At 40.2% G+C, this 15,320-nt stretch overlaps 1 protein-coding gene across 8 annotated transcripts in view; it reads left to right on the forward strand.

Annotated features, from left to right (window-relative positions):
- The window catches only part of LOC310835942 (far upstream element-binding protein 3-like), a 333,755-nt gene that overhangs the window by 283,261 nt on the left and 35,174 nt on the right, over positions 1-15,320 (forward strand). The window lies entirely within an intron of this gene.

Below are 15,320 nucleotides of genomic sequence, written 5' to 3' on the forward strand. Positions count from 1 at the left end.
CACAATCAGAGGCAGTTTGTCACTGGAAACCAGTTGCTGGGGATAAATGGGACAGCCACTCTCTCCTTTGTGCCCAGACTGTAAACTTCCAGCTGTCTGTTGCCAGAAGCAGAATTATGGTTTAAGAACTGTGGTGGGCATTATGGGAAATGAGGCAGCAAAATTCTGGATTGAGCTGCTTCAACATTGCAAATGTGGTCATTGTTTGCCTTAACTCTTCAATGCTTTCCCACATAAAAATATGGCCTAACTAGTCATTTTAAAATTAACTGCTCATGGATAAAGTACTTCTTCCAAGCATATAATTGTCATGTTTCTGCTCCATATTGATCCAGAGCAGAGCTCAACTTATGTTAGCAGAGTAAAAACTTAATTTTTATAATAATTTTTTATTATTTTTACAAAACAAAAAAAAAACAGGGAACAAGGGTATAGGAAAAACAAACAAATCACAAACAAATACATAAAACATGACTTCCCCATACCTCCCCTTCTCTGCATCATTATTTTATAATGTGTCAGCAACCCTTCAGTCAATTTCTCTATATATTCTCATTAAGTTTCCCCCTTTAATTTACGATTTACAGCTGTAGTTCTTTGTTTCTAGCCTCTCGACATCTTAACCGTCCAATATTTTACAGTAGTTCTTAAGGTATACTTTAAATTTTCTCCAATCTTCCTCCACCGCCTCCTTCCTCTGGTCACGGATTCTGCCGGTCATCTCTGCCAATCCCATATATTCGATCACCTTCATCTGCCATTCCTCCAGAGTGGGTAGTTCTTGCATCTTCCAATACTTTGCTAAAAGAATTCTTGCTGCCGTGGTAGCATACATAAAGAAAGTCTTATCCTTCTTCGGTACCAATTGGCCCACCATGCCCAGAAGAAAAGCCTCTGGTTTCTTTGAAAACGTCCATTTAAGGACTTTCTTAATTTCATTATAGATCATTTCCCAGTAGGCCTTAATTTTTGGGCAGGTCCACCAAAGGTGATAGAAGGTTCCTTCAGCTTCCTTACATTTCCAACATTTGTTATTGGGCAAATGATAGATCTTAGCAAGCTTGACTGGAGTCATGTACCACCTGTAAATCATTTTCATAATATTTTCTTTCAAAGCAGTACATGCTGTAAATTTCAAACCGGTGGTCCATAACTGTTCCCAGTCAGCAAACATAATGTCATGACCAACATCTTGTGCCCATTTAATCATGGCTGATTTTACCGTTTCATCCTGTACATTCCATTTCAGCAGCAGGTTATACATTCTAGATAGGTTTTTTGTATTGGGTTCTAACAGTTCCGTTTCTAGCTTTGACTTTTCACTCTGGAATCCTACTTTCCTGTCCAGCTTAAACACTTCATTTATTTGGTGGTAATGTAGCCAATCTCTAACTCTATGTTTTAATTTTTCATAGCTCTTTAATTTAAACTTTTCTCCATCCTTTTCTAGCATTTCATCATATTTTAACCAATTTGAGTCCATGTTAAGTTTTTTAACTGCTTTTGCTTCCATTGGTGATAACCATCTGGGGGTTTTATTTTCCATTAAATCTTTGTACCTGATCCAGACATTATACAATGCCTTCCGTACCATATGGTTTTTAAAACTCTTATGCACTTTCACCTTGTCATACCACAGATACGCATGCCAGCCGAGGTTATTATCATAACCTTCTAGATCTAAGATGTCTGTGTCCTCAAGAAGTAGCCATTGTTTTAACCAGCAGAAAGCTGCTGCCTCATAGTAGAGCCTCAAGTCCGGCAGGGCAAACCCCCCTCTATCTTTTGCGTCTGTTAAGATCTTAAACTTAATTCTGGGCTTTTTGCCCTGCCAGACAAATTTAGATATATCTTTTTGCCACCTCTTGAAACACTCCATCTTGTCCAGAATTTGTAAAGTCTGAAACAAGAATAACACTCTCGGCAATACATTCATTTTGATAACAGCTATACGGCCTAACAAGGAAAGTTTCAGTCTAGACCATATATCTAGATCCCTTTTGACTTCTGTCCAACATTTCTCATAATTGTCCTTAAATAAATTAGCATTTTTTGATGTTAAGTTTACCCCCAGATATTTAACTTTTTTAACAATTTCCAAACCCGTTACGTTTTGAAATCTATCTTTTTCTTCCGATGTCAAATTTTTCCCCAACACTTTGGTTTTTTGTCTGTTCAATTTGAATCCTGCCACTTGACCAAATATCTCAATTAGGTCCAACACTCTTTTCGTACTCTCCTCTGGCTGTTGTAATGTTAGAACTAAGTCGTCTGCAAATGCCCTTAATTTATAATGTTTCGCTCCGACCTGAATACCTTTAACCAGCGGGTCCATTCTAATCATGTTTAACAAAACCTCCAGGACAGATATAAACAGGAGGGGAGACATAGGGCATCCCTGTCGTGTACCCTTTTCTATTGATATATCATCCATCACCATACCATTCACGATTAATTTTGCTTTTTGTTCTGCATATATCGCACCTATACCATTTTGAAATCTTTGGCCTACCCCCATTCCCTGGAGATTCTTCATCATAAAACTCCAATTGATATTGTCAAAGGCTTTCTCCGCATCCACAAAGATCAAAACTGCCTTTTTGTTAATGTCCATTTCCAACAGTTCCAGAATGTCTAAAATATTTCTCACATTACTTGACATATATCTCCCTGGGAGAAAGCCTGTTTGGTCCTTATGAATCTCCCCTACTAGCACTCTTTTAAATCTTTTTGCCAGAATGTCTGCAAAAATTTTATAATCCACATTCAACAGTGATATAGGCCTATAGTTTTTTACTTGGCTTTTGCCAGTCTCTGTCTTTGGTATAAGTGAGATGAATGCCTCTTTCCACGATTCGGGAGCCTTTTTCCCCTCCAAAATTTGGTTGCAAACTTCTTTCAATGGTTGAGTCAACCATTCTTTTAACATTTTGTAGTATCCTGCAGTTAAACCATCCGGTCCTGGAGATTTCCCCAATTTCATATTCTGAATGGCACCCTCTATTTCTTGTTCTGTTATTCTCCCATTTAGGGTCATCTTATTCTGTTCTGAGATTTTTGAAAGTCCATATTTTCTGATGAATTCCTCTATTTCTTGCTCGTTTGTTGGGCCTTGTGCGTACAGTTTTTTGAAGAAGCTTTGAAAACAATTACTTATCTCATTTGGTCTAGTGATTATTCTTCCATCTTCTTCCAAAGATGTTACAGTATTCAGTTTTTGTCTTTTTTTCAATTGCCATGATAGCAGTTTCCCGCATTTATCTGCCGATTCAAATGTCTTTTGTCTCATCTGCTTTATCTTCCATTCTATTTCTTGATTCATCAGTTCCATATATTGCATCTGATAGAATTTTATTTCTCTTAATATTTCTTGTGACTTTGGTTTAGATCTTAACTTCTTCTCTTCTTCCTTTATTTTTTCCAGGATTTTCTCTTCCCTCTCCTTTTGCTTTCTTCTCTTTAGGGAATTCTGCTGAATAAGAAAACCACGCATCACTGCTTTACTTGCATCCCAGATTGTTCTTTTCTCCACATTTGTTCTTAAATTTATCTCAAAGTATTCTCTTAAAGTTTTTTGGGCCTTCTTGTAGATTTCTTCATCTTTTAAGAGGGTGTCATTCATTCTCCATCGAAATGTTCCCGCCGTTGTTTGTTTCATTTCCATTTTTACAGCATTATGGTCGGAGCAGGTTTTTGGGCAGATTTCTATCTTCTTAACTTTTGATGCCAGATTGCTGGAGATCCAAATTTGGTCAATTCTAGTCCATGTCATCTTTGCTTCGGAGAAAAAGGTTCCCTCTCTTTCTAGAGGGTTCCTTGTTCTCCAAATGTCTATTAAGTCCATATTGTCGGTCATTTCAAAGAAAGCCTTTGGTAGTCTCCCGTCCTTGGATATCACAAGTCTTTGGGCTTTGTCCATGTTTGTGGAGACTACTCCGTTCATATCGCCCATCATTACAATTTTATAGTCCATAAAGTCTGATAGAGTCTCATGCAGTTTCTTGAAAAATTCCGCCTTCCCCTCATTAGGTGTATACACCCCTACTATTAAAAGTTTTTCTCCTTGCGATTGAATTTCAACTGCCAAATATCTTCCTTGCTCGTCCTTAAATATCATTTTTGGGGCCAATTTTTCTTTAATGTACATCACTACGCCTCTTTTTTTGACTTTATCTGATGATATAAATTCCAATCCTAGTCTCTTATTTATCAGAAGCTTCCTGTGGGTTCTGGCTATATGTGTTTCTTGGAGGCATATTATGTCCAATTGTTCTTTTTTTAGAATGTAAAAAACTTGTTTTCTTTTTCGGGGAAGGTTCAAACCATTGCAATTCCAGGTTAATAGTTGCAGAGACATCTTTGTTTATTGATGGGTATCTGTTCCTCCGACCGCACCCAATAATTGTTCTTCTTCGGTTGGTGGTGGTGAAGTAAGTCCAAATGATAGATTTGAAATGTCTGTTGGTTCTCTTAGGGTCACAGTCCCTTTTTGTAAGTCCTCAAAGTTTCTTTCCAAAAACTGGTCCTTGTCCTGTATTGTTTTGATCTTTATCTTCCTCCCTTTAAAGTTGAAGGACAATCCTTGTGGAAATTCCCACCTAAATGGGATGCTATTTCCCTTCAGCAGGTCAACAAGGTCTTTAAAGTAGGTCCTTACTTGCAAGATGTAACGAGGGATGTCTTTAAAAATCTGTATCTGAGAGTTTCCTATCACCAATGCCTTCTGGAAATGTAGATTTAATATTTTGTCTCTCTCTTCTCTGGATCTTAATGTGATTAGACAATCCCTCGGCTTTTTGCCTTGTCTCCTGCCCAGCCGAAAGGCTGTGGTTATCTCAAAATCTTCTTCTCCTTCCCAGTCCTCCAACCAAAATCCATGAATATTCTCTGTGAGGAATTCCTTAAGGTCGTCCTTTTCTTCCTCAGGGACAAGTCTCAGCTTCAGATTCTTCCCTTTTCTCTCAAGTTCCATCAAGGCCAAAGTTGCATCATGTTCACCCACTTTCCTCTCAATTGGAACAAATTTTCCTTTAAATTCCTCAACCGTACTTTGAGCACTCTCGGCTATCCTCCTCGTTTCTGTATTTTCCTGTATTAATTTATTTATGGAGTCAGTATGAGATGAAATCGTTGTTGTGTTCAGGTCTAATCTTGTTGTAAGTTCTGTCAATTTTCTGGAATTTTCTGCCAACTTCTTGGAGTTGTCTGTGGATTGCTTTGTCAATGCCTCTAGAGACTGGTTTATTTTAAGCAGTGCCTGTGTCATAGAATCCATTGATGCTGTTGTTACTCTTTCCTGTGCAGCTGGTAAGCCTGCCGTGGAGGCCCTTTTCTTTTGTGCTTGTGCTTTTGTTCTGGCCCTTGTTGATATTTCCTCCACTGGATTGCTCATAGCCAAGGTCGTTCTCACAGGAAAGGTTTAAGTGGAAAATCCCACTGTTATTTTTTCCAATGGAACAATGTCTCTCTTTCCCTCTAGGGGGAGTAGAATGTATCCCAAAAGTGAAAGTCACAAAGAAGCCTTAAGCATATATCGATACAAATCCAATAGTCCAACACGAACTTTACTTTGTATCAAGGTAAAACAATCTTCTAAATAAGCCAAAACCGTTACTTTTTGTCAAATAGAGTCATTCACATCTGCCGTCCGATTTTGACAGCTCCCTTTTGACAGTTCCCCTTTTCCGGCGATACAACTCTGATCAGGCAGCCCCTACCAGGAGGGTTTAGCGGTGAGGGGGGATGACTTCTCTTAATGTTTTCAGCAGGTTAATAATGTCTCTTTTTTTCTTCTTCCCCCCCCTATTCCTGCCCAAAAGGGGGGGAGGTTACTCTCTGATGTCGGGCTTGTAGTTTTAAAAAGCACTTGTCATATAAAAACAACTTGATTTTTTCGTTGCTTGATTAAACATGCAGTTTCCGGGGGGCAGACTTCCTTGATTTAATGCCTCCCGTTTTCAGCCAAATCCAAGTTTTTAAGTCCCATTAATGGTTGTTTTGAAGTTCTTACTCACGGGTATCGATGCCAATTGTAGTTTCAGGAAGGAATCGGCGCTCTCCGTTAATGGCGACGCGGCTTCACTCTGCGGGCTGGGTAGCGACTCTCAGCACCGCGCTCACACCCGATGCCGCTCCGGAGCCTTTAAAAAGGCTCTTTCGCAGTACCGGGGGGCGCAAAGGTGCCCACCGAGTCTCCTTGTTCGCAGGCTTCAGCGCCTGCGATTTTAGGGGTCCCCCGCTCGCCGTAGCGGGTCAGACCCGAACTCGCAGAGCAGTCTCGCCTCGGAGCTCGAGGCTAAGACCGCCATTAAAACGCTGGCGCCGACCGGAAAAAAAAAAATGACTCAGAGGGAATCCGCTTCATCCAGCAGAGCTTTTCACTACTGAAGGCAGCTGAGCATAACAGTTACAAATCCATAAACTCAGGATTGATTGATTGGTTTATTGATTGATTGATTGGTTTATTACGGCCATTGGCCCATATCTAAAAACAATACATCAAAATTTATCCATAAACAATACAATTTAAACAGTTCCAAGTTAAAACACCCCTATAAAACCAATTTTACTTCAATTAAGTAAACTATACACAATAAGCTCCCTCTATGTCAACCGCAATTCAAATCCCTCAGATTTTGGGGGATATGCGTCTTAGTTCTGGCACTTATTGATGGTTCTTAAGTTTGGCTAAGCTGTCAGAGTCATACAGTGATCCATTTCTCCTCTTATGAAATAAGACATTAATCAGGTATCTAGCGACTGCAAGGGATCTACTTGAGTCTTCGTCGTTTAATAAGTATATTATTTGGGCTTCCTGAGGTCTGTCAGCTATTCTCGATAAATATGGGGCCAGAAACTTGGACCGTGAAGCCGAATGTATAGGACAACAGAAGATTATATGATATAACGATCTGTAGATCCACTTTTACAGTCACAGAGGAGTGAGATCTGTCCGTTGGAGAGTCTATTACCCAACACATTTGATGGGAAAACATTGAATCTAGCCTTTATAAAGGCGTACCTGTGCATCACCACAGATAAGGTAGTTAAATAAGATGGAAGCTTTGTTGGTGGTGTTAAGGCAAGGTTTATCGGCGAACAGGTGCCACCACCTGTTGCAATATTAAATTGTAAATCCATCTCCTCTAATTTGTGAGTTATAATTCTCTTGGCAGAAATTAAATCCAATTTTAGTAGTTCAGATGGAGATAGTCCTAAGGACACAAGTTTCCCATGTATTATTTTTGCCCAAGGGCTAGGGAAGTCGTCTCTCCAGAGACACTGTATCAAGTGGAGATTTGGAAGTTTATGCCATAATGCCAACCAGTAACAGAGGATGCATTTCCATAATGTGGTTTCTAGAGATGTAACATTTAGTTCGAGACGTATAGCAGTATTGCCTACACACCTGGGTAATTTTAGCAACCTTCTTAGCAGCTGGTTTTGGATTACCTCCAATTGGGTTAGATTAACAAAGGACCCCCATATTGGAATTGCATATGCTATTGTTGCAATCACCTTTGCCTTGAAAACTTTTAACACTGATGGAATATGGAAAGCCCCATCTGAAAAGAAAAAACGCAGTAGCGCAAAGGAAAGGGCTTTAGCTCTATTTAATACATATGCCAGATGGACCTTCCAGCCCATGTTGTGTTGGAGAAGGACTCCCAAGTATTGAAATTTAAAGCCTTGGTCAATGGCTTTTCCGTCTATTCTCCAATTATAGGTTTTTCGACTCTTGGTGAAAATTAGAACTTTGGACTTGGCATGATTAATTGTAAGAAAATTTGATTTGCAGTAAGCATCAAAAATTTTCAGTGCCCTCCTAAGGCCTACTCTTGAGAAAGATAGGATCACTGCGTCGTCTGCGTAGAGTAGAAGGGGGCAACGATATTGGGCAAGGCAGGGGGCATGGATCGTTTCTTGAGAATCTATCAGAGGCGCCCTCATATCACTTATAAATAGATTAAAAAGGGTCGGAGCAAGGATACATCCTTGACGGACACCTCTATTGATGGTTACTGAATTTGAGAGGTCGCCGGCCGGAGTGATTCTCACCCTTGCGGCTGATCCGTCATGCAATTTAGTTATTAGCCACAAAAGTCTTTTGTCTATTCCCCATCGGGCTAATTTCCCCCAAAGTAATCCTCTGGGGATGCTGTCAAAAGCGGCCTTTAAATCAATAAAGGCCGCACAAAGTTGGCCTCTATTTGGGGAGGAATATTTCCGGGCAAGGTGGTATAAAACTAAGACATGATCAACCGCTGACTGATTCGGTCTAAAACCAGCCTGTTCAGGCCCAATCAGGTTGTTCTCTTCGGCCCACTTAGTAAGCTTAGTTAACAAGAACCGTGCATATATTTTCCCAATTATTGACAATAAACTGATATTCCTGTAATTTCCCGGGTCATCTGTCGAGCCCTTTTTATGAATTGGAATAATAATCGCATCCTTCCATATTCTTGGAACCTTCCCACTGTTGTTTACGGCATCAAAAGTTATGAAACATAAACTCAGGATTGGCATAGTCCATAACAAATCCAATTGCAGCAGACTTACACTTACAATAAGACTAAAACCTTAACACTTAAGCATACTACGTACAGAACACCACACCAGAAGGAGAGACAGAAAGTGAAACCCAGACTCCTTCTGACCTTACTATTATAGTCAGCATGACCTTGCATGAAAGAGATAACAAAACCAGTTCGTGTTTTTGTTTGATAACATTTTTTTGATTTTCCAAAAATAACAAAAAGAAAAAGAAAAAAATCATAACCAAATTAAATCATAATTTTTGGGTTGACTTCACTCCCCCTCTTGGTTCCATTATAATATACTTGTTCATGCACGTCCATAAAATCTTATATACTTAACAATCCCATTTCAAAACCTTCTTCATCTTATTACAAGTGACTTTTAAAAGTTATACTAATGTAAAAATCTATACACAAAGCTTTAAAAATATGCATTAAGCAGTTGCCCTTTTTTGTAATAATTTGTCCTGCATAGTTCAGTAACTTATTTTGCCAATCTTCTTTATCTTCTTTGGCCAAGGCTTCTTCCTTCCATAGGGGCTGGCTGGTCTTGGCCTGGCATCCAGTCTCGCATATCGGAACAAAGTCTTTTGCTCAAACAATCCATCAAGTCCTGTACATTTCAAGATCATAACTTCAATTTTTTTAACAACAATCATTTCCCACAATTTCTTCAAATCTTTATATGTCTTTTCCCAGGCCTTTTTGATAACACTGGGCAGCAATTTTTTACTTTTTGAATGTTGTCTAGATTTCTACAACTGATTTAGGGTATTTTTGCACTGCTGAATCAGGAAATGGCATCCGTTTCTCTCCATCAGGTCAGGTTTTTGTGTTATGTTGATTTGAAAAAAAATCAGATCTTGTGACAAAATCGATTACATTTTTGTCAACACATATCATCCTAAATATGTTTTCAAGAGAAAAAAATGTTTTTCCAACAACATATATTGATTACCTGAAAGAAACATTTATTACTGTAAACTGAATGGTGGGCATTGATAAAGGTAAGTATACGTAAATTGCATGTTGCTTCACCATTTTTCAAACTTCAGGGCCTGAACTTCCGTTTCTTGGAACTCCTGGTATGCTCAGCGGCAGGGAAGTCTCTCTTCATAGTCCAACAGTAGTTAGCCATCATGACTGCGTCCCAGAGACCCTGAGACCTGGTCTCCAATCTTTGGGTTCGTACTGTGGCACTCCAAGCTTGAGCAGAAGCTGTGCAATATCTGCACAGTACACCAAGTCCTTCTCTTCCGAGAAAAAACGGAGGTACTCTTGATGCCTGTTGCGGAAGAAGCTGATGCGAGCACTGTCAGAGAGGAGGTTTTTTTCCTTCAATCTGGATGCCAACAGTTCGGCAGAGTCCTTTGACAAGCTGAGGTCGCGAATGAGATCATTCAACTCCTTTTGGGAAAATGGATGTGGAGCATCATCTTCAAGAACCACTTCTTCTTCTTCATGTCCTTCAACATTGGAGGCATCTTCGTCACTAATGTCAGGAAGTTCTCCAAAGATAGGCACTGGAATTTCATCACAATGAGCTACAGGACGATGTGCTGATTGAAGATCAGGATACTTGAGGCTGCTCTGGTTCTTTCTGTTGATCCCAGTCACATCAACAGCGCAGAAGTAGCAGTGAGTGACATGGTTTGTCGGCTCCCTCCAAACCATGGGAATTCCAAAATTCAGACTCCTCTTGCCATTGGTCCACCCACATAGAGTCTCGGTGCATGCCTTGCACACCATGTGTGGCGCCCAAGCTTTATCCTGGTCACCAAGTTTAATACTCAAATAAGCATGGTAAGCACGCCTTATGAAATGCCGCACCAATTTATGGAAGATTTCGCGGTTTTATGACTTCAAACTGATCCCTTTTCGACATAATCACCCAGAACTATCGGACCTGAATACTTATTGTCATTAAAATAATCATTTCCAATTAAAACAATTATTCAACATGTCATTTTACCCCCACCAACTTCTTCTAAAATGCTCCACACAAGCGTACATGTGAACAAAAAGGTAAAAAAACGACATGTGGCCATAGCTCAAAAACTTGACCTGATTGAGCAAAACCAATGTAATTTTTGGATTCAGCGCATCAGATTCGTCCTAAATCAACTGAAAAAATGCAGACAACAAATTTGTTGTTGACCAGTGTAATTTTACATTGCCACCACATAAAGTAGCCTCTTAAACCTTTTGCCCTCCCTTCTTGTTTCTTCTCTAGCATAGTCAAAGCCTCCCTAAACATTTCACACAAGGTACCATCTTTATCAGTCAGGTCCTCCCATATCATATCACATTAAATTCCATTTTTGTCTTTGACTATTCTCACTTTCCCTCATATGTTCTTCAGACCTCGTTTTTCTACCCGTCCCACCTTGGTGGTTTGTGCATTCACTTCTTTTAATTGTCTTGCAGCCTCTGAAAGTACATTAGTATTTTTTTAAAAAGTAGAGGCTGTTTTGTTAACATCTTCCTTTATCTGCTCACATTCTCTTTTAATATCTAAAAGCAAATCAAACCATTTGTGTTTTAAATTCTCTTGCCTTGCGTCTTGACTAGTTAGTTTTAGCATTGAACTTTTTCCTTTTGCCATTTCCAGTTTAGAGTGAGGGGGGTCAATTCTCTCCCCTTTTCCCAACACAGAACCAGTTTGAACTGGCTGTTCAGCTTCTCTGAAGGAATAACCCAAACATCAGGAACCTTCTGCTTGTTTCCAGGCAGAATAGAAGCTTACTTGACAGCTAGAAACTTTCAGCTTGCACTAGCGTGTATCACACAGAGAAGCTTCCAGAACCTTATTGAATTAAATAGAATAGACTTCCGGGTTGGCGCCATCGCCGAATGGCGGACTCCCTCCGAGCTCCGGAGGGAGCCTGCTCGGCAGGGGCTGGGTTCTACCGCGTCGGCGTCGCGGGGACCCTCAAAAACCATGGGCGCTGAAACCCATGGCCATGGTGACTCGGCGGGCACCGTTTGCGCCCCCCAACCCGCGAAGGAGCCTTTTTAAAGGCTACGGAGCGGGTGCCGGGGGGGGGTTGTGGTGCTATGAGTCCTCCGCTTCCCCTGCCGAGCGAAGCCGCATGCCATTTGGCGGAGAGCGCTGACTTCTTCCATTGAAAATTCGGATTAAAAGAACAACCCGTGAGTAATTGGAAACTGGACTTAAAAAGGGGGAAAAGTTTAAATTTTAAATTCGGAGCGAGCGGGGGAGGTGCAAAAAGGAAGTCAGCCTCCCCCCTGTCGTAGAGGATTTAAAGCAAAGGATTTAACAGCTAAGATCGAGTGCTACCTAAGTTTGACAAAGTTACTAATTTCACGATGGAAAATTATAAGACTGGGCTGGAGGAGAAAAGTAGAATGTGAGCTAAAATGCAACCCCCCCCCCCGGGAACCGGGAGTGATCCGCGAGAGCGCTGGGAGAGGAGAAACAGAGGCTTTGACAGCTGTCAAAGGAGCTGTCAAAGCTGAAGAATAAAAAGAGAACTGTGTTATGAGGACTTTGCTGGTTACATTTGTTACAAATTAGATATAAATTGTTTAAAACAAGGAATAACAAGTTACTTTGACTGTTGGGTGTGATCTGGAAGGAAACTGAGTTACTATAATCCCTCTAGAGGGGCTGTGGGACACTACAAGTATTGCTGGCATGGAATTCGAATTGGACTTTTTATCTCCTGGGAAACTGCAGAAATGGAACACTATTTTGTCTACAGAGGTCTCTACACTAAAGGAGACAATAGACTTATCTATTGAAGAATGGAAGGGACTTGACGTAAAGTTTTGTTCCTGAATAACAAAGCCTCTGTAGGGGATTTAGAAGCTTTTGGAATTGGAACATTTTTGCAGGAGAGCAGGAAAAGAAACTAGAGGAAAGTGAGGAGAGAGAACAATAAAAACAACATGAACAACAAGAATTGGACAAAGTTGGGAGTGGGAACATTTGGGACATCCAGATTTGAAAGGTCTAAAGAAACAAAATTGGAGTTTTTATTCTTAAATACAGAGATCTGGATGGAAGAAATGGACCTTTTTGAGATAGAGTTTTTCTAAGATTGGACGATCGAAACTAAAGATGATCAAAAAGACGGCAAAGACTATTAAAAAGACGGCAAAGTGGACTTGTGAAGGATTTCGGCCTAGATGTGGGATCTCCAGGATAACAACAGGCATTGATGGACATTGGGGAACGTAACCGGGAAAGGGGGGAGGGAAATTTGGAATCCAAAGGGTGTTAAATTATATTTTATTCATTTTTCTATTTTCTTTTATTTTAATCTGTTCTGCATATTAAAGAGGGGAACTCGTGGAAGGGAGCGGGGTCGATTTTAGGGGATGGAAAAACATTTTTAACATTGGGTTAATTATAATAAGTTTAAAATTTGGGGTAAGAACTTGCTGAATCTATTTGAAGGAATTGGAATACAAGAGGGGGTGGGGTGGGGAAGTCCTGGAAAGATGCTAATGAAAACAAGCTTATAAAATGGATGTTTTATTTCTTTTCTTTTTTCTGTTATATTTGAAAATGTTCAATAAATATTATTTTTTTAAAAAATGAATTAAATAGAATAGTAAAGATCTCTACACCTTAAACCAATAGTTTCTGTACAAAAAAAAATGCAAACCTGTCAATAATATCTGGAGTTCTTTGCCACACCATGCCCCAGTAACACTACTCCAAACCATGGCTAAGTGTCCAACTTGGATGGCTTTAAATTAAACAAATTCATGGTGCACGAGGCTGTAAAACAAATTAAGACAAATTTAACATTTTTTTCCAAATCTGACTGACTGACTTCCCACATGCTTTCCTGGATGTGTCAATGGTTCTCAATAGTGCTGCATCATATTTCCCACTTATTTCTAGTTTATCTTCAAACATTACACATACCTTACATCACCATACAATATATTTGCTTTTCAACTTAATTTGTTTTCAAACAACTATCCATCAATCAATTCCTGCATGTATATTAAGTTAACATTTCCAACTTCAACAAGTGAGGTTACTTAATCAGATTGTCAATCCCTGCTAAATCATTAATTAATATTAATTAACATGAAATAAACTTCTCCTTCCATCTGTGTGTGTCGAGACATAACAATCTTCTTGCTGCTCAGCTCCTTTGTCCCATGTCCCATGTAATCTGTAGTCTTCTTTTTTTAAGATAGGAACTCCAAGGTTGACCATCTCACTTGATATATTTTCCCACCAGCAACTTCAAAGCAAACAGCCCATAATGTCAGGGGGCTAACCGCCTTCTCCTAGATATTTCATAATCCTTATTGCAGCCTCTCCCCCTGATGCTAACCGCTCAAGTGGATGTGTCCCCCCAATGGAATTTCCAGTTCTTCTCTATGCAGACAAATCTGCTCCTTTCTGGCCAGTTTGCTTTTAATGTGGTGTAGTGGTTAAGAGCGGTAGTCTCGTAATCTGGGGAACTGGGTTCGCGTCTCCGCTCCTCCACATGCAGCTGCTGGGTGACCTTGGGCCAGTCACACTTCTCTGAAGTCTCTCAGCCCCACTCACCTCACAGAGTGTTTGTTGTGGGGGAGGAAGGGAAAGGAGAATGTTAGCTGCTTTGAGACTCCTTAAAGGGAGTGAAAGACGGGATATCAAATTCAAACTCTTCTTCTTCTTCTCTTCTTCATCATAGAATATCCAATGATCCAAAAGTCCAAATTTTAATTTGCTTCATTGGTAGTTCATTAATAGTTTTGTCCTCCGTAAGTCTCATCAGTCTAGGAAAGGAAAGGCATTTCTGTATTAGCAAAACATCTTACGGCAGCCTTCGCTTTCTCCATTGTTCCAGCAGTGTCACATTACCCTGAACCACCTCTCCCTCACAAGTTTCCAATCTCTCTCTATCTTGTTTAAAAATCCTCACTTGTACTCTTATATTTCCATGGTCAGGGGGGGGGGGCGGATTCTGAACCCTTACTTAATAAAAATAAGTTTTAAACTTTGTTATCATAAATGTTTACAAAAATAATAACAAAAGATGATCTAACCCCCCCATCTTTAATCTAGTCTATGCAGGAATTGTCATTCAAGTCTCATACCTCATTTTTTGTGGGGATAGCCAAATAGTTTGTAGCTTGTAGTTCACATCCAGTCCTGGGTGCTCCTTTAGATTTATTCCAATGGTCCCAATTGCAAAGGTGCTCGGCTGCTTAACATGGCGGTCTTGGAGACAGCTTTAGTGATGGAGGACTTTGCACCCAGCACCTCACTCCCCCCTGCTTCCACGGCGGCAGGAACAAGCTCAGGATATGACCATGAGTATCCTTTCCCCTCAAGGGGAAATGGAAGGCAACTCTGCCTCAGGTTACCCCCTTCTCCTACGCCAGAATCTCTCCCACGAGTGAGAGAGGCACCACCATTGCTGCACACTGAAACAGGAAGCTGGTTGCTTATGTTCTTATACTAAGCTAGAAGGACCAATTTAGTATAAGGCAGCCTCTTGCATTCCTGGGGTACGTAGACACCACTTTTCCCAAAGGCTGAAAGAGGGTGACAAAAAAATAAGTATTGTAAACACAAAAGATAAAGTTTTGTTGTAAACCCTTATTGTTTTGAAAGATGCACATTCAAACCTACAGGCACCTGGTGACATCTCCAAAGTTAAGAGTGGGATAAGATTCCCAGTGGCACTTCTCCATGGCTAGGAAAACCAGAATAAAACAAATTAACCATGATGTTATGACTATGCAAAGCTGCCTTTCAATTTCCATGATTGACTCAGTCCATGAAAACGTGGGTTTCCTTAGCAA

This window comes from Podarcis gaigeae (assembly GCF_964106915.1).
Source record: "Podarcis gaigeae genome assembly, chromosome: W".
In the NCBI taxonomy this organism is placed as follows: domain Eukaryota; kingdom Metazoa; phylum Chordata; class Lepidosauria; order Squamata; family Lacertidae; genus Podarcis; species Podarcis gaigeae.